At 36.6% G+C, this 20,937-nt stretch overlaps 1 protein-coding gene across 1 annotated transcript in view; it reads right to left on the minus strand.

Annotated features, from left to right (window-relative positions):
- Positions 1-20,937, minus strand: part of TENM1 (teneurin transmembrane protein 1) — a 569,033-nt gene that overhangs the window by 324,122 nt on the left and 223,974 nt on the right. The window lies entirely within an intron of this gene.

Genomic DNA, 20,937 nt, shown 5'->3' on the forward strand with positions numbered 1-20,937 from the left:
TGCGGAAAGGAAACAAACAAAAGTTTGGGCTATCAAAACCAAGGCCACTTGCTACAGAAATACAAATTCCACTAATCTGAAACAATCATGCTATGACAAAGCACAGGGGAACTAGGAGAAACTCAACAAAATTTTCATATACCTAACACTTAATTCCAAAGCGCCATTGGTGGTCTCCTTTTTGTTTTCCTATCTTAGACTTTTAAGAGGAGGAAGGAGGTCTTCTTTTCCCTGACTTGTTGACTAATGAAATTCTCAAATTCTGAGCATTAACATTCCACAGTTGATGGTATTCACTATACTGCTCCCTTTCATTAAATATAATACTCAAAAACAGAAAGAGAAGTATCATCAGGAATTTTGATAATATGAATGGCCTAGAGACCAGTATTTTATTTAGAGACTAGCTTTCACAGACATATTTTCACCCTATATTTTATTATAAAAATTGCCAAACATACAGCCAAAGGAAAGAATTTTATAATAAACACACATCTACTCAAGAGAATATCAAGTAAAGAGATTCAGTAAATCTGGAGTAGGTCCTAAGCATGTATATTTTAATAAAACGTCCTAGGTAAGTTTGATGTGCGTATCCAGTTGAGCAGCACTGGCCTTAAAAATGCTAGATTCAAATTTTAAAAGATGGTTATCAAATAAACAATTTTAAAAATAAAAAAAACCCCAAAGCCACAGATGTACTTGTCAACTAGATTCTATACTTAACATATGACTATATTCACTCTATCACATATTTATCCACCTCTCCATTCCTATCTTAGTCCATCTTTTTTTAAAACATTTCATTTCATTTTTTATCTCATTTTTCAAGCATTTCAAAGTAAGCTGCATACATCGGTACACTTCCCTTCACATATTTCAACTTTCATATTATTATCTAGAGTTCAATATTTCTTTTATAGATTTTTAATGTAAAATTTATACATGATGAGTTTGAGTTTTTTAGATTCCACATATGAGTGATATCATACAGTATTTGCCTTTCTCTGTCTGATTTATCTCACAGCATAATATCCTCGAGGTCCATCCATGAACTTGTTAAAACGAAGAGCAGTGTGTTGGTTACCGGGAGCTGAGAGGTGGGGGATAGGGAGATGTTTAAGGTTACAAATTTGCAACTAGCAGATAAATAAGTCTTGGAGATCTAATGCACAGTATTATTATAGACAATAATAATGTAAAATAAATATCAAACTTGCTGAGGCAGTAGATCTTAACTATTCCCACCACAAGAAAGAAATGATAATTATGTGATAGAGGTGTTAGCTAACACTACAAATGGCAATTGTATTGCAATATATAAATGTATCAAATCAACATGTTGGACACCTTAAACTTATAAACTGTTATATGTAAATATAACATAAAAAACTATACACAATGAAATGCACGAATTTTAAGTGTACATTTACTGAGACTTGACAAATGCAATCACCTGTGCAACCTAAACCCCTACCAAGATACAGAGCATTCCCATCACCCCAGGAAGTGCCCTCCTGCCTTTCGAAGTAAATCCCTATTCCCTAACCCCCAGAGGCAACCACTATTTTGCATTTTTTCTACCCTACATTAGTTTTGCCTGTCCTGGAACTTCATACTGCTGTCATGTTTGAATTACTAGAGGATGATTATTGACAGCTCATGACTATTGTAATATGGGTATTTCATAAACAGTAGTGATATATTCACATGTAAGGAGTTGGCATAAAAATATGTTTTTGTGCAATACTTTACCCTTATCGAGTACTAAGTGCCATGCATTGTGTTAAACACTCATTATCTCAGTTAATATTCATTCATATGAAATAGGCTACATTATTATTTGCATGGTGTATTTAAGGAAATGGAGGCCGAAAGAGGTTAAGTAACTTGCTTAAATCCACCTAGGAAGTGAATAACAAAGCCAGAACGGGATCTCAAGCCATTCCAGCTCCAAAGTCCTCAATCTACTCTACTGTGCTGCCTGGGGCAGTAAAATACACCGCTAAACAAAAAACATTCTGGTGCCACATTTTCATGTAATACATCACAAGACCCTTCCACTGAGCAAAGAGCCAACATCACCTTGTACATGTCACATACACCCAAATGCATAAATCATTAAGAATATTTTAAGACTGATTTTAGCTTCCATTTTTAAAGAACAAAAGCATATATGTTTAAAGGAAAAAACAACTGTCAACATGCCAGTTAATGAAAATATCCACATTAGAGAGTTTTGCTTTAGTATATGAGGATAAAAGTTATTTAAAGGGCAGAATTGCTGAGGGGAGTGGAGATTCACAAGCCTTTCTGGAAGATAATTTGGCATTACGTAACAAAAGACTTAAAATATGCATATTCCTTGTCCAAAAATTATGCCTATAGGAATTTATCCTTAGGAAATGATGTGTATGACAATGTATATAAAAAGTCATTCACTGAAGTGTTATTTATAACAGCAAAAGATAAACACCCAAATGCTCATTAATAGATAGTTGGGTAAGTATATTATTTTATAAACAGGCAGTAGAATACTATACAACCATTACAAATTGCACTGTAAAAGAATATCTATTCATTAGGAAAAGTGTTTACAGATGCCACCAGGTAAAAGCAAGTAGATTTCAAAACAATATGGGCAATAGAATACAATTTTTAAAATAAAAAAATATATATGTTCATGGAAAGATAATAATTTGTGTTACCTTTGGATAGTAGGGGTATTTTTTGAAGTTTTCTGCCTTGAGCTTGTATTGTTCTTGTAACCAGTATCAAAAAGATTGGGAGTGGGATCAGTGGGAAAAATGCAGTGACTAATACCAACCACATGAATAGTGGGTTCTATTTATGTGAACATAATTTATTGAGCACCTAGAAAAGCCAGGCACCAAAGTAGGTACATTATATGCAATATTTTGATCCTAATACATCTGTGGGGTTGATATTATTATTATAATCTTACAGATGATGAAACAGAGATCAAAAGAGGTTTAGTAGGAGCAAAGTGGTAATGATAATAGTTATCATAATAATGATAATGAGGTAACATTCATTAAGTGCTTACTTGTGCCAGACATTATTCTAATTAATTCAGAAAGCATTATATAATTTAATCTTCACAACAATCCCATTACAGTAAGTATGTACATTTACAGATGAGAAAACCAGTGCACAGAGAGGTTAAGTAATTTGTCCATGGTCACACAGCTAGTAACTGGTAAAGCCGACTTTCAAGCCCAAGCAGTCTGGCTCCAGAGCCATTGATCTTAACCACGACATTACAGTACAGTATATCAGGGTTCTGCAGCTAGTGGACACATGAAGCTCTGAAAGGCCTTTGTGCCCAGGCCTTATAGGGCACAGAAGAAGCATGCTTTGTGTTGATTTTGGCATGTGGATGATATTGGATTGAGCCGCAATTTTACCCTGTTGCCTTTGGGACCTGAGAGAAAAACGTGAGAATGATGGCTACAGAATCACAGAGTTAGAAGGGATCTCAGAAATCAGCTAGCAGCCCAATACCCTCATTTTGCAGTTAGGGAAATGGAGGCCCAGAGAATAAAAGTGGATTATTTAAAAGAAACATCAGTAGTTAATGATATCAATGTAGTTAGAATCGAGGACTTGCAAAATAGTGTATTTCCACTACCCTGTGCTACCTGCCAACCAGTCTTCACCAGATTACCACCAGGTTCTATCTAATCTTCTGGGTTAACTGACCAGGGCTAACCAAATACCATCTATTCAAACAGTACTTCATAATACATATCTATTTTTCTGTATGTCACATGTTCTCATAGTAAGTTTTAAAGACCATCTTAACTATTTTGAATGAATGGGGAACCATTAGAAAGAAGCTAGTCTTCAGTTGTTAAGACTGTAAAGGAGTTATTGCTGCTTCTAAAGGCACTGAACGTATCCCCAGAATGGACAAAGAGTATGTAGTAGAAATAAGAATAAACATATTTTATTGAAAAAGTGACTCACAGCATTATGTTTCTTCCATTTGATTGTACTTCCTCTTTAGTCCCTGAAATAATCACCTCCATGTCATAAGGAGGTAGATTTCTTCTTTAATGTCTGGCTATCTCTCCCAGCCTATGTTTTCCCCTTTGGCCATCTAATTTACTAGTTGAGGAAGAAGTATAGCACTTTACAAACAGCAGAGTGGAGAAGCCTCCCCATTTCCCCACCACAACTTTGTGGTTACACTGGAGGCGATAGTATGTCACTTGCATATAACTGATCCTATACAGCAACACTCTGTGATATGTTCCTATGGGATAGAAGAGAAATCTAGCAGTATGGGGCTTTTTTATTCAATGTTTGGAGATAAAAATCTTCGATCCTTTGCATATTTATGAAGGAGAACAATTGGATTTTTGAGACAATGTAAGTGGCCCCATATGCTGGATATTGATTTGGTTTGGTATATCATTAAGAAGTAGAAGAAAGACAAAGAAAGACAGAGAATTGTTGGCTATTATGATGGCAATTACAAGCAATAATCAATATCCCTGAGCACTGTAATTTCATCTTGATATATACCAAAGGATTTCCAAATGTAGTTTCATAAGTAAAATATTACAACATAATGAATAAATTCAACAGTTGCAGCAGAGCAACATTTAAACTAATTCATATTTGAGTGGAATCCAAATCACAGTCCTCAGTGAGGGTAGATAATAAAATGAGTTCATATACTAAGGTTCCTGTTTTCTTATTAACAAGCTGAGATTAAGATTCTCTGCTGAAAGTGATCTATACTTTGATGTGCATCATGAACAACAGCAATGCAAATGCTATGTATTGTCAAAGGCTTTGCAGTCCATTGCTGGAAAGCGAAACTACTGCCTAAATGTGTTTTCATAGTCCCTGAAAAAAGTAGGAGCATAAAGACAAATGCACACTGCTAGACTTCAGCTATGTGCTCATAAAATCAGATCATCTGTCTAAGCACATTGCTTTTCCCAGGGGACCTGAGGATATACTAAAATGTTGCTATCAATTTCATACAATTGGGGTTTTTTCCACAGAGGAAATGATAAAAATGCAGTTCAAGAGTTTATGTGTAAGTAGTACTCTCCTTTGCATCTGTTTTAATATTCAATTTCAAATTTAAAAAGGAAAAGCAAGATATTGCCAAAAGGAAATGGGCATATAAGGAAATTGAAAAAGAAAATATCTTTAAGACTGATGAGACCCAGTGCTGGTAAATGGGAATTTAATAAATGTTCCTGTAAGGATTTTAAAATCATCTATAAAAAAGGAGAAAATGTACTCTCTCTTTTTAAACCCTACATACAACATAATTCTGAGGGTATCTGTTAGCACTAAATGATGTGATTTAATGCGGCACTTGAAATTCTATAGGAAATAGACAGAAATCTACAGCTTTCTAACAACAGATGCATAAATAACCAATGAATTTTTTCTTTTACATCTTGTAAACATACTTATGAGTGTCTAAACCTGCATTCCCTTAGCTACAAACATTAGACTAATTTTTATACCCAGAGGAAGGAATTCAACTTACTTCCAGTTAGAAGCTGAGGTTGATTTAAAACAAATAATAAAGAAGAAGACTGCAATAAAAGGCCTTGAGTCAAGGTGTTAGGGCCAAATCACATTCAGATAGGATAGCGGAATTCAGGCATTTATTCTTTTTAAAAAATTATTAAATGCATTTTTATTGTGATAAAAAACACAGAACACAAAATTTACCATCCTATACTCTTTTTAAGTGTATAGTTCAGTAGTATTAAGTATATTCACGTTATTGAGGAAGAGATCTCCAGAACTTCTTCATCTTGCAAATGTGAAACTCTACACTCATTAAACAACTCCTCTTTCCCCCTCTCCCCAGCCTCTGGTAACCACCATTCTCATTTCTGTTTCTACGAATTTGACTATTTTAGATATGTCATATAAGTAGAATCACACAATATCTGTCTTTTTGTGACTTGTTTACTTCACTTAATTTAACGTCCTCAAGTTTTATCCGTGTGACTGGATTTCTTTCCTTTTCAAGGCTGATTAATTGTACGTATATACCATATTTTGTTTAGCCATTCATCTGTTGATGAACATTTGGGTTGCTTCCGTCTCTTGGCTACTGTGAATAATGTTGCTATGAACATGGGTATGCAAATATCTCTTTGAGATCCTGCTTTCAATTCTTTTAAGTATATACCCAGAAGTGGGATTGCTGGATCATATGTCAGCTCTATTTTTATTTTTTTGAGGAACCTCCATACTGTTTTCCATAGTAGTTGTATCATTTTACATTCCCACCAACAGTGCAAAGAGTTCCATTTCTCCACATCCTTGCTAACACTTGTTATTTCTTGTCTTTTTGATGATAGCCATCCTAATGGGTATGAGGTGATACCTCATTGTGGTTTTGATTTGCATTCTCTGATGATTAGTGATGCTGAGCATCTTTTCATATGCTTTTTGGCTGTTTTTCATATCCTCTTTGAAGAAATGTCTATTCATAGGTATTCATTCTTATGCCTCCAAAAACATGAGAAAATAAAGGAAAATGTCATGCTGAGTCAGCCCCATTTTCTTCTCTGACAAGAATATCTAGTGAATATCTAGTGTTCTTTTGTGGCAAAGCTGGTTACAGGCAAGATATCAACCTCAACATCTCTAGTTTTTGCATAAAAGCCTATTCTTGATATTCCTTTTTAGGATAAATGCTCCTAAAAAGAGTATTTATCCAAACTCTGTCTGAGCCTAAATGGTATTGTCAGCTTGGACAACCTCTTGGGGGTAACAAAATTTTTTTTTTTTTTATTAACAGCTATGTAAAGGTGGATTTCATTTTATTTGCCCTAGGTTTCTTTCTTACAAATTTTAAGTCACCCTGTCCATATGTCCCATTCAAACCTTATATGCCAAGTGTTCATAAAAAAGTTTATAGTCTCTCCATGTTGTTCATAATTTTTAAGAGATTTTTTTAAAAATATACTTTCAGGATATATACCTAAACTTTAATTTTTCTAGGCTTAAGCCTTAGTTCTATAATCTATTCTTAAATGGTAATACTCTATGGTCTAGATTGGTATTCTTGTGACTTTCCAAGTGAGGTAGTTAGCAGCTAATGGGAGAGCTCTTTTAAAAATCTTTTTTGTGGCTATTATTCCCTCTTGTCTTTTAATCAGAAGTAATATCTACCCTACCTCCTCAACTGCCTCTGGATTGTATATTCTGTTAGGGCAGGGACCAAGTCAACTTCTAGGTTCCTTGTCTCATGCTTCAAAGGTACTCAATGAATATATATTGATTTGCATGATGTTTTTGCTTTTTCTAAAAGGCTCTTGATTCTCTGTACAGAATGAATGAGGCTTGGGACTCTAAAATAACTGTTTCACTCGTGAGCAAATATCTCCTGGTTTACTGAATATAAAAGGACAATTACAAGCTTTCATTGTATTTTCACATAATCTAAAAGAAACAAGTCAAAAAAACAGTTGAGTCACATTTCATCTCTATTTGAGACATCTGAGTAAGGAAAGAATTATTGTTAATAAAAATACTAATAATTAGAAATAATCGCTGTGAATGATAATGGCAATAGCAATGACCACTTACCGAACATCTATGTGCCAGGCACTCTGCTAAAATAATTTGTGGGGTTTTTTTTCTCACTGAATCCTCGAAGTAACCCTATAAGGTAGATGATATTATCCACATGTCATAGTTTAGGAGGCTGAGGTTGAGCTACTAAGTTTAAGTAAATTTCCCAAGGTCACGCAACCAGTAAATGATAGAATCTACTTCAGTTTTTTTGATTACTAGGATGCAATCTACATGAGAGTAGAAATTTCTGTTTGTCTTATTTATTGCTGTATCCCCAGCATCTAGAATTGTGCCTCACAAAGAGTAGGTGCTCAATAAATATTTTTACTTCTATGCACGAACAATGAAACCCATTTACTTAACCACTGTGCACATACTAACTCATGACATCCCTGATGTCACTCTTAATGCTAATCATTAAGGTAATAAAATCTTCTTAAATCACATCTGGCATCTGGCATTTCTCTGTTCAGAATTAACATATATGAGCGTATTATTCCACTGAATATGTTTTTATGGAAATATTTATTTCAACTCTTTTAATTACAGAATTGACAAATGATATTAGGAGGACACATACTTATGAAAGTGAACTAATTGTCATGTCTCCTTGTTTAGAATACATCAGAACATTTTTCATTCAACAGTGTATCAGACTTTCCTATATAAATTAAACATTTCTGTAACAGGACATTTAGAGATACGTTGGAGCTAGTAGGGTTGGAATATATATATATATATATGTGGCATATATATAAATGCTAGAGAAAGAAAATACTACGTATTCCATAATGTCTGCTTTATGTTTACCAAGATGCTTTCGTAGACTCCAAAATAAATGAAAATAAACAATTACCCTCCACTTCATAATAATGCCCTTTCAAGTCGTCCTCTCATTCTCTTTCTCTAAGTTAAATCCATGCTCTGTAGATGTAATTTTTAATTTAAAAATTGATATTAAAAAACCCTACACCACTTGAAGGGTAAATATCAAATTAGTATTTTCTATTAATGTAAACGTTCCTGTATTAAAAGGATAAGGCCAACATATAAAAATTATTTACTTAGATTAGTAATCTTACCATTTTTTCATTCTCTTTGTATTTAAAGGTAATTTAGGTCCCGAGATATGGTGTGGAAGCTGTAATCCTTTCAAACTAGAAACAATTTGGAAAGCTACTGAGGAGTGAGACTTTCAATCCTCTTATGATTTTATACATCTTCTCCATGAAGGCATAACAAAATGCCACCCCACAGTTTTCAAGAGTTCATTTCCCACCAGGGAACCATTTTAAATGGGAACAAACATGGAACCTAGGCAAAATTTATTAGCACACGTTTAAAATTAAACCAGACCCCAAATTTTCTAAGATTTAAGAGAATTTCATTCATTTTGTAAAGAAATTCAATTATGTTTCCCTTTGCAAAAGCTGAAAGTCCATTCCCAATTTTACTCACCAGAGCAACCTGCTGATTTTGTAGAATTGGTCTTCACTGGTTACTTGGCTTATTTATTTATTTCTCTTTTTAGAGGAGTGGGTAGCGGGCAGAGTATTATATACCTTAATTACCTTTTTATTCACCCTCATTTTCCTCAGATATGTATTATCCTCGTTTATTTTATGAGCCAGTTTACATGGTATACTTTTCTGTATCATTTCTTTTTATTGAATTGTAATCTATATTAGCAAAGACATTTTATTTTAAAGAAAGAGTGTTTCAAACTAAATACAAAGGAGTATTATAAGGACAGAACCCGAGAGTTTACCACTAAGCTCTTCAGGTTAAAAATCTAGATTATCATTCTAATGCAACTTTTAAAGGATGTTGATCAACACTTGCTTTCATTAGCTTTCATTTCTCTGAAAGTCTTACTCATACATGTATAATAAAGGCAAGAATGTTTTTTATAATGCTACAAAATAACATAAGAAATGCCACTCAAATCAGTCCTCTAACCTATTCAGCATAACGATTCTCTAAGGGACAAACTGGCAAAGGGCATGGCTGTCCTCTGAAATATCAGCCTCAAAAATCAAAGATGTGGCCTGAGGCAGAAACTGTCCACTCCTGACCAACGTCCATGTTCTCCTTTTCTCTTGGGCACACAGCTAGACTACATTTCCCAGTCACCATTTCCATTAGGTATGGTCATGTGACGAAGTTCTGGGTAGTGAAATGTGAAGGGTGAGAAAAAGTGGTGTTTGACACTTCCAGTCTTCAGCCCTAAAAAATTCCAACCCATGATTCTCAATCTCCTTCTGCATAAGAGAGCAGATTCAAATATGGAAGGAGTCTAGTCCATTCATTCCATGGAATGTTATGAAGTCATAAAAAATATTAAGAATTTTTAACCACAAAAGTATATTAGGGGGCTTCCCTGGTGGCGCAGTGGTTGAGAATCCGCCTGCCAATGCAGGGGACATGGGTTCAAGCCCTGGTCCGGTAAGATCCCACATGCCGCGGAGCAACTAAGCCCGTGCGCCACAACTACTGAGCCTGTGCTCTAGAGCCCGTGAGCCACAACTACTGAAGCCCACGTGCCACAACTACTGAGCCCGTGTGCCTAGAGCCTGTGCTCCGCAACAGGAGAAGCCACCGTGGTGAGAAGCCCGCGCACCGCAACAAAGAGTAGCCCCCGCTCTCCACTAGAGAAAGCCCGCGTGCATCAATGAAGACCCAACGCAGCCAAAAATAAATAAATTAATTAATTAAAAAAAAAAAGTATATTAGATATGCTGACCTTTGTCTCTCTGCAAAGAGCCCTGGACAGAGCATCCCTATCCATGACCTTCCCAAACCCACTCCCCACTGCTCACAGTCATAGTTAATTGGACCAGAATTGGACATCCAACCTCAGAGACAATCATATTTTCTCTCCCTCCCTCTCTTCCCCTCTCTCTCTCTCTCTCTCTCAATCTTTCCCTCTCTCTCTCTCCATCTCTCTCTCTCTCTCTCGACTTCTCTCTCAGAAATCTAGACACAGAAACCTGTCAGCTAGGAAAGCCAAAATGCAAGGTCATTTTGAGCCAGAGCTGAAGTTGCAGCAGAACAGGGGAACAGATAAAAAAATCCCATTTAGAATGAAGCCTGAGAATAGAGCATGTGTGCAGAGAGAAGCACACATGTGGCCCCAGAAAGAAACAGAACAATGGGGAGAGCTCTAGCTCTCATTAGGCCTTGTCGTACTCACTGTCCTTTCCCTGTGAGACTATCCTGTATCATTTTTTAAAACCTCCTTTTTACTAGATTTGGTTTTTTAAAGCATTTCTGTTCCCGTTAACGAGATAATTTCTAAGGCAATAAGTGATTTTCCATGTTGGGAAACAAAACCCAGAATTCATATATACAGCACAACCACAACTATGTGCTGTCCCTTCCCACACAAAAACAACAACAATTCCCATTTCAAATCCTTATTCTGCAGAAATCTAACCCCAAAGAAAACGTATGGAAATCTTAATAGTAACTATCTTTGCGTAACAGAATTTGTAGATATATTTTTCTTTCTGATTTCCTGTGTTTTTCCTGTTTTTGAATGAAGGTCTATTACTTCTATAAGAGCCTTCATAATTTGGCCTCTGCAGGCCTCTCTGCCTCACCTCAGCTATTGTCTCCCGTGCTCTCTAAGCTCTGAACATCCTATGTCATATACGGTTTCCCAAATGTGCCATTTATTTTCAGGCTTGTGTGTTCTCATGTAAGTTTTTTAGAAATATCAGAAGAGCTAAGAAACGCCCAAGAGTGGTGTAGATATAAACATAGGAAAGAGAGAATAAAGAGTGAATATAGGAAGAATGAAGAGTGTAGGGGAAGAGAAAGGAATAGAATAAGAAAGGAAATTTTATAGAGAAGTAGATGATGGATAGATAGATAGATAGATAGGTAGATAGATATGGCTGTATATGCAAGGGTAGGAGATCGTTTGTTAGTTGCTTTGGGGGTCACTCTGGCCTCCCTTGTTATAGGCTGTCTAGCTATTAGTCAGCAATGATACATTGACTAAATGGATTTAGTTTAGTGGTTGTTTTAGTCCGTCTGGGCTGCTATAACAAAATACCATAGACTGGGTGGCTTATAACAAACAGAAATATGTTCTCACAGTTTTGGAGGCTGGACGCCCAAGATCGGATGCCAGCATGGTAGGGTTCCAGTGAAGGCCCTCTTCTGGGTTGCAGACTGACAACTTATTGCTGTGTCCTCACGTGGCAGAAGGGGGTAGGGAGCAATCTGAGCTCTCTTTTATAAGAGCACTAATCCCATTAACAAGGGCTCTGCCCTCATGACCTAATCACCTCGAAAAACTCTACCTAATACCATCACCTTGGGCGTTAAGTTTTCAACATGTGAATTTTGGGGCGATACAAACATTGAATCTATAGCGGTGGTTTCTGACCCCAATTATGTTATAGACTGGAGAATTATCTAAACCCTCCAACAAAGGCTTAAGAAGAAAGGAATAGGAAGGGGGAAGGTGGGAAGGGAAAAAAGAAATTGCAAGAGTCTGAAGAGGGGTGAGTAAAGTGACCAGGTAAGGAAACAATAGATTTCGTCTAACCATTAATCTAAAAGGGTGTTTCTCAAATGGGGACAAATGGGCCCACATCTGGCAATGTCTCGGGACATTTTTAGTTGCCAAGACTGAGGAGAGGAAGCTCCTGGCATCTAATGGGTAGAGGTCAGGGATGCTACTATACAGCCTGTAATGCACAGGACAGCCTCCCACAGCAATGAATTATCCAGGCTGAAATATCAACAGGGGCAAGGTTGAGAAACCTTGGTTGAAAACTATTCCTCCGATTGGAACATGCAGTTTTGAAGTATTCCATGTCCCTATGGGAAGGAATCTGTCATTCCTTAAAGACTCTCAGAGAAAGATTTTCTTGCCTTTCTCCCCAAGCTCACAGCCGTTCCTCCCTTGAGACTATGTGCACTTGGGATTGTTCTATTATCCAAACAAATATCCTGAACCCTAGGGCCAGAGAGCATATACAACTCACTCATAATTACCTCCAACATTTACGCTGCTGACCAAATAAGAAATCTTTAAGAAATATGGAGAATAGAAAACATTTTCTACTTTCAAGTTTTTAAAATTGCTTTTCAAACTGTACCCCTCATGAACCTGTCATGAGACATAAATCCAAAACCTGAACTACTGATTAAAACTTATACAGTTGGGACTTCCCTGGTGGCGCAGCGGTTAAGAATACGCCTGCCAATGCAGGGGACATGGGTTCGAGCCCTGGCCCGGGAAGATCCCACATGCCGCGGTGCAACTAAGCCCGTGTGCCACAACTACTGAGCCTGTGCTCTACAGCCCGCGTGCCACAACTACTGAGCCTGCATGCCACAACTACTGAAGCCCGCAAGCCTAGAGCCCGTGCTCCACAACAAGAGAGGCAACCACAATGAGCAGCCCGCGCACCGCAATGAAGAGTAGCCCCCGCTCACAGCAACTAGAGAAAGCTCGCGTGCAGCAACGAAGACCCAATGCAGCCAAAAAAAAATAAAATAAATTAATTAAAAAAAAAAAAAAGCACAATATATAATAATCACAACAATTGAAATAACATTAACTCCCCTCAGGTTAGGTCACCTAAGAAACAGTCAAATTCAGCTTTGTGCCATGCTCTAAACTCAGTGATTATATTCCCACTTGAGCATAGAAGAATTTGTGGAAACCATGTCTTCCTTCCACAGAAATATTCTCTCCCTGGTTCCCTGCTGAGCGGATTGAAGAACACAAAGGAGAAAGATTGGTTCACTTTAATTATTCAGGGACAAAACAGAAAGATCAACAAGGTAAGACCAACTTCAAGAGTATAGTGATTTCATGTACTTCTTTGACCTCTAAACATACATCTCCATTTGGCAAATATATTATTAAACCTGAGCCTATTTTCTCTCTGCATTGTTGTCACTACACAGAAAAAAATTATCATGAATTTACACAATGCGATACAGAAGTGGCTGATTGGAACTTAAACCCAAAACAGATTGTATTTTTACCTTTGAATAAGAAACACAAAAATGAAGTTATATTTATTTCACAATTAGAGAATGACAATATGAAAGAAAATATTGAAACTACTGCTGCTTCACAATATGACCCAAGGCAAGATAAATTTCTGCATAAGGTGTTGCATGTTGAATCCTTTCTCTATGAAGGGTTTTGTTCTTAAATTCATTTATTCAGCAAACTCTTACTGAATACCGATTATGTATCAGGCAAAACGGAATCATAGACTAGTCTTGCACTGGCCTAAGACTGCCTTCTTAACTATACTTGCCTGTCATTATCACTACCCTCTGACACACAGGGATATATAGTGTTTTCCTCATTTCCTCTTGGCTACTGGAAATTCTGAAAGGAATCATGATTTCTCAACTTAACTTTATCTGACTTGTTTGGGGACCTCACTTAGAATTAGTAATCTTGCGATTAATTAGAATCCAACTAACTGGAAAGCTAAATAGAGTTGAGGAGCAAATGACAAGAAGGCAAAAGCCATAGAATAACTGAGTTAGTAAAGCCAGAAACGACTTCAAATATCATTTAGCTTTATTCTCTCATTGGACTGTTGAGTAAAATGAAGTTGGGAGAAAGAAAGACACATTATCAGGGCTTCCCTTGTGGCGCAGTGGTTAAGAATCCGCCTGCCAATGCAGGGGACACGGGTTCGTGCCCTGGTCCGGGAAGGTCCCACATGCAGTGGACCAACTAAGCCTGTGCGCCACAACTACTGCACCTGCGCTCTAGAGCCTGCGAGCCACAACTACTGAGCCCGTGAGCCACAACTACGGAGCCCGCATGCTGCAACTACTGAGCCCATGCCCTAGAGTCCGTGCTCCGCAACAAGAGAAGCTACTGCGATGAGAAGCCCACACACCACAATGAAGAGTAGCCTCCGCTCGCCACAGCTAGAGAAAGCCCGCACAGCAATGAAGACCCAACGCAGCCAAAAATAAATAAATAAATAAATAAAAAAGAAAGAGACATTATCAAGGTCACACAACTATTTAGTGGCAGAATTGGACTTGGACTCATGATTTCTAACTCTAAATTCAGTGCTTTTTCAACTACTCACAAGAGGCCATCCAAAATTTACAAAGGATATCCCGGGACTGCTAGACATTTTGTTCTATCTACAATATCTTTTACATCTAGAGTGCTGTACAATAAAAAATCATGTTCAAAATGACAACCCTCACTTACTGTAGATTTTCAGTTATAAAAGTTTAAATTATGATCATTTGGATTAAAATGGAAAGTAGATTCACATTTAAGAATGATTTTCAACTAGAATGGTAATTTTTCAAAAGTTCTATTTAACCTTAAGCTAACCACCAAATCCAATTAACCAGACTCCCAGTTTTCTGGGCGTTTAGGCTCATCAAGATTTTAATATAAATAGAATAAAACCTAGATTATGTCTCCAGGCAGGGAAATTTAACTGAACTATAAATATTCACCAAAAGACAAAAAGGGATGACTTGGGGTTCTTTATATTCCAGAGGCAAATTGTTATAGTACAAAGAATATTGGATTGGTTGCATGGAGACTTGCACTCTAGCTCCAAATCTTGTAATAAACTGTCATGGGGAGAAATGAGTAAAATTTCCCAAGACCCAGTTTCTTTATCTTTAAACTGGGCATGATTTCTATTATGTCTACCTCTCAGGGTTGTTAAGAGTTTAAAATGAGATAACGAGTGAAAGGACTTTGGACAGTAGATAATTATACATACATATTTATATATACACATATGCCTACATGTGTGTGCACACACACATGCACATATATACAATATATTACCTAAAATCTGAGTCTTTTGAGTATTACAAATAAGGAAAAGTATTTCGCTACAAGCGTATCTACTAAAAAGCAACCAGCCATGGTGTTATAAAACTAAGTTAATGATACTATTCAGTATGGTAAGTGACAAATTTGAAAGATCTGACTGTCATAGACCAAAAACAACCAATTATTTTAGTTGAAAGGTTGAACGGTGGGGGAAATAGCAGATTGCAAATATTTTATTTGAAAAGAAAATCAATTTACTTAGAAGGCTAATATAATGCCACAAAGGGAAAGAATCAATGATATCTTGATATTATTTTTATATTGTACTTGATATTTTGATAGTTCAATCGGAAATAGTCATAAGTTAGCATTTATGTTATCAATGAGGTCCTGTGCATACGTCACTATTGAGTATCTTCATCAACAACAGGGGACTGCCTAGAGTTTTGTATGTGCCAGGTGGAGACCAGAAGTCTGAATTATAATCTTGGGTTGGCCAGTAATAGCTGCTTGCCCTTGGATATGTGACTTATATTTGAAAGTCAACTTTAAATAAGCATGGTATAATACCTCCCTCTAGTAAGAGATTAGCAAAGACAAACTTTTTGCACCTAAGGGATGCATTATTCCCCAAAGGCAGTGTCATTATCAGTTGTATGCCCTTGTTGAGACTTGGCAACCCAGGATGCCTGTACCACTGTGGGATCATGCAGTTTTCCTCAGCATTATGCGATCATCTCTGCAAGTTTCCATATTCTTTACCATTAAGGAAACTTGATCTCTAACTTGGTCTGTAGGTTTCCTTCTGTCAATCACATCACCATCCTGCTGACTACTGGGTACCTCCTTATTAAATGTAGTTCTCCCCTTTTCTTTTTCCTCCTTCCAATTTATAAGGACGTTTTACCCAGATTCAGCCTCTTCTCAATCTACTGTTCCATTTCAAAACAGTACTCTACCTTCTATTTCCATTTTCTTCCCTCTTACCAATTCTTCAAACCCATTGCAGTCTTGCTTCAATTTTACCACTGTACTGAAATTAGCTGCTTAAAAATCAAGAAGCCTGTAATGGACAGAATCAATGATGTTTTCTCATCCACATCCTATTTAATTCCTCTGAGACATTTGGAAATCATGATCACTATCTCCTTGAAATTTTCTTCTCCCTGGTTTTGTTCTATTCTATGATTACTCCTCAATCACCTGTACTGGCTTTCTCTCCTTCATGGACTCCCAAAAAGTGTTTCCACGGTTTGGTTTATTGTCCTCTTCTTACACTAAACTCTCCTATAGGTTTTTCAGTATTTCCTCCATCATTCATGGAAATTCAGTTATTATGTCTACCTATGAAATTCTTAATTATCCATGTCTATCATGAGCTGGCTTCATTACATACTAACTGGTGACCTTGTAGTACATTTTTCAACTTCTATAAACCTCAGTTTAAAAAACCATAAGTTGGAATAAATGTGATAATGGCTTGGCACAATATCTGGCACACAGAAAGCATTCGGTAAGTGGTAGTAGAAAAACGTTTTCCATTTTCCTTCCTTTCCTGGGACACAGATCCATATTTGCAACTATTTATTAGATATTGGACATTTCAAACTGGATGTCCCACATACATGTTTACAAAATAAAACTCACTGCTTCTACAAACTACTGTTTCTGATTTCAGAAATCTACTCCATCTGTAGTTCCTTGCTCAGTTACTCTATCGGTCTATCCATATACCCTATAAAAATTTTGTTGAACTATATAAGCCAAGAACTAAGGAGTCCAAGTAAAAAACAGCATAGTCCTTCACTCACGTTGCAACGGGGAATAAAGACAAGTAAATGAAATATTTCGAGTGCAAATATACAATGGAATAAGGTCTTCACAGACACATGAACAGGGTGCTATGAGACCATAGATAAGGGGCAATTCTATGAAAGTTGCTGTGGTGAAGTGAAGGCAGGTAAAAGAAGAATTCTAAGAGGTATCTTCGTCCCCTCTCCCCTGTCTCCCATATTACATCTAGCCAGGCCACAATTCCTACAGTATTATTAGTCTCAATATAATTAACATTTTAGGGTAAAAGCTGTCTCCCCCACTAGAATGTAAACTCCATAAAGACAGAGATTTTGTCTATTCTGTTCTCTGATGTAGCCCCAGCAACTAGAACAGTGGATGGTACATGGTGGGCACTCAATAAGTATTGGTCAAAATTTGTTAAAACTTACCTATGCTAGAATTAATTCCTCATAGTGTTTATAATGAACTGTTTTTCATTAAAAATATTCACATTGTACACATTCTTATACCTTCAGATATCACACCAAAAAAATTAACAGAATGGTGAAGCAGATGTTACTGTTTATTTGCTTATTTGTTTGCCAAAGGGGGCAATTCTTTTTGAGCTTTCCTGTTCTTTAAATGGAATACTCAGTACCACACTTTCACAATTCCTGCAGAGACATTTCAAAGACCTCAGGACTTAACCTGATCTTGTCTTTTGCTTTTAAAGCTACAAACATTTTTGTGTTGTGGAATTAATAAAAAAACGGCTGGATTTTCCCAAAGGGAGATGTTTAGTAGAATGTCTTTGACACACACACACACAGACACACACACAAACACACGCACCCCTCTGTAGAAAATAAGGAGAATAATTGACAGGAAAATCATTTTTTGCTACTTCAAATATATTTTATACTTTTAGTAAAATATAACAGACAAGTATCTATTAACTCGACATGGCAATGAAAATATTTATTATGATTAACTGGATAAATAACTTTGTAGTCAATGAAGAACTAGTTTCTCTCTGGATCAAAGCTGGATATTTTTGTTTAAACATACAACCCAGGATAGGGAAGTATATATGATGAGGGAGGGCAAAAAGGTTAGTACAGAGATTCCTCTAAAATGTATTTTTTGTTTGCTATACTTATATATTTCACCGATCAACTCATTTTTTAAAATTCCTTAAAAACATCTGTTTAGATTCACATTTAGATTGCTAAATAAATATTCTCCATATTAAAACCAGATTTCATCTCACCTATAGTGAAATTCCTTTTCTTTATAAAATGAAACACATTATGTTTGCCTATGGTTTTAATTTTCAATTGAAATTATAAATAGTCAATTCAAAAGCATTTAAAAAAATAATACCACCACCAAAGTGACTAGAGACTGTATCATGATAATCTCTAAAATATTGCTCTTCACTGCCCAAGCGCAATAGACTACTATAGATATATTTTTATTCTCAATATGTAAAATATATTTTAAAGGCTACAGAGTTCTCCTTCATGTAAATGTAACATATTCCACATCCATCATTTGGTGTAGGCTGAAAAGCTTGGTTGATTCCTGTTCATCTGTAGTAAACAGGATTTATAGGTCATAGATTAGTCCTACGAAGTCTTTACTTGTCTTAAAAAGAATCTTTAAATCTGTGGCTGAAGATAGATTTTGCTAACCCCAGTGCTGTTAAAGGATTCAAGCATGCGATATTGTTGGATCTAAGCACTGAATATGTATATTCTGAGCTTGGAAAAAATGATCACTGAATCTATTTTTCCACAGCAAACACCCTAAGGGAAAAAAGAAAACCTACTTATAAATGTTAGGTAGATTTTAGTAGTACTATAAAATAAAGATAACTACCACTAGAGACCTTACATTTATGGGTTAATATTTAAAGAGTATTAACCCATAGATATTTAAATCACTGCCATCACCACTAATGAATATTTCTTCCAAATGATTCTTATTTCCCCAAGATAGACACTAGCTCTATAAGTCTGGTAACAAGCACTGGTCATGTAGATTTCATTTCTCTTTCCATTCCTTGTCAACATCTCCTCCGCCAATGGCCCTGGCTCTTCTTTTGTAAAAATAACCTGTTGGCTCCCGTTAACTGTCACATTGGCCTAAAGCCACCAAGGGCAGTTAGCCTCATAACAAGCTACAGCCATCTGTCAGAATATGCTAAAAATCAATGAAGATAGTTGCTACCCATTCTTCTGGCCTGACTCCTCCACACAATTCTGATTTGTCGTTGTGAGTTGAAGTGGTGATGTTAATATCAGATCCAAGTTCTCCCTAGTATTGAATACCACAGCAAAATCTTTAAGCAGGATTCATTTTGGTGAAGAGATCAGGGAGTCTACAATAAGCCACTTGGCCAGATGGAGGAAATAGATGCTCCAACACAGATGCTCCAAAAGTGTTCTAAGAGTAAGTGTAGTAAACATGAGTGGTTTCAGCTCCATAGACATCCGCTAGACGTATCCTTTAACTAAAGGCCAACATCTGACAAGTTTTCAACCTCCACTGTTGACAACTCCACCTCCCAGAAGGTAGAGAAAATGATAAGGATATTTGTTTCTCTCACTGACTAAAAAAGAGAAACTGGTGAGTCGAAGGCAATAGAAACCTTTAGAGAAAGCAACCATTTTAGCTGAGAGTTCATAAGTACTTTGTGAAGCAAAATCCTAGACTTTAGGAAAGCAGTTCTCTAAAGTGAAGTAGGTATGATTCCATGCCCAGAGACACTCTAGAAAAGGGAGATGAATTAAGAGTCAGCTGGGGAGCTTTGCTGACTATTGAAACCAGTGTGCCTGTACTGGGTGTTCTCCATCCAGTTTTGATTTCTAAAGAACATGTACTGGAATAAAGGGATGAAAATCAAGGATAAATAAATATAAGAGGGCGTGGTGAAAAAAAATGCCAAGAAGATTCATACCCGAAATGACCCTAAAGGTTGAAAACTACCTGCTAAAGATGACAGAACAGTTTTTAAAAAATACGTTTAGAGCAAGAAGAGCAAGGATAGGATAGACATGCAACTCATGGAATAATATCGAATGACTGTATCTTTTTTGTGAAAAAGAATGATTCTAGACTTAAAAGGGTAGTCAATATCATAACCATAAATTGAAGCCTAAGATAGGCAAGGTGTCCCTAAGAAGGCACTCAACTGTTCTAAATGAATTAAAATTACATTGCAGAGTGGTGAGAGGGCTTGCGGATTGGATGGCCCAGTCACAGCTGCTGAAGTTTTGGGACTGCGGTATGGGTGACATATGTCAGAAGACTGGAGACCTTAGTATTGGCTTTGGTTTTGAAAAGGGACAGAAAGCACATGGGGTCCTTAGATCAGGCACGGGACATCATGTTGATTGAGTGCAAAATCCTAAAACAGGTTATTAAAAGGATGATTTGGTAACGCTTAAGAAAAAAGTAGTAACCGTCAGAAGGCAGCATAAATTCTCTAAGAACAAGTCATGTTAGACAAATCTCATTTCATTTCTATTTTTGATATCATTATTGGCTTGGCAGATCAGTGAAAATGTAGGCACTCTCTATCTGGATATCAGCAAGGCATTTGACAAGGTCTCTCATGATATGCCTGTGAACAAGATGGAGAAATGTGGGTTGTATGCTAGTAAAAGAATGCTGCCGGATGGATAAATGTCAACCTGCTGGGAGGTTTCCAGTGGCATGCCACCGAGCTCTGACCTTAATATTATCCTATATAACATTTT

This window comes from Balaenoptera physalus, assembly GCF_965194825.1.
Source record: "Balaenoptera physalus genome assembly, chromosome: X".
Classification (NCBI taxonomy): Eukaryota; Metazoa; Chordata; class Mammalia; order Artiodactyla; family Balaenopteridae; genus Balaenoptera; species Balaenoptera physalus.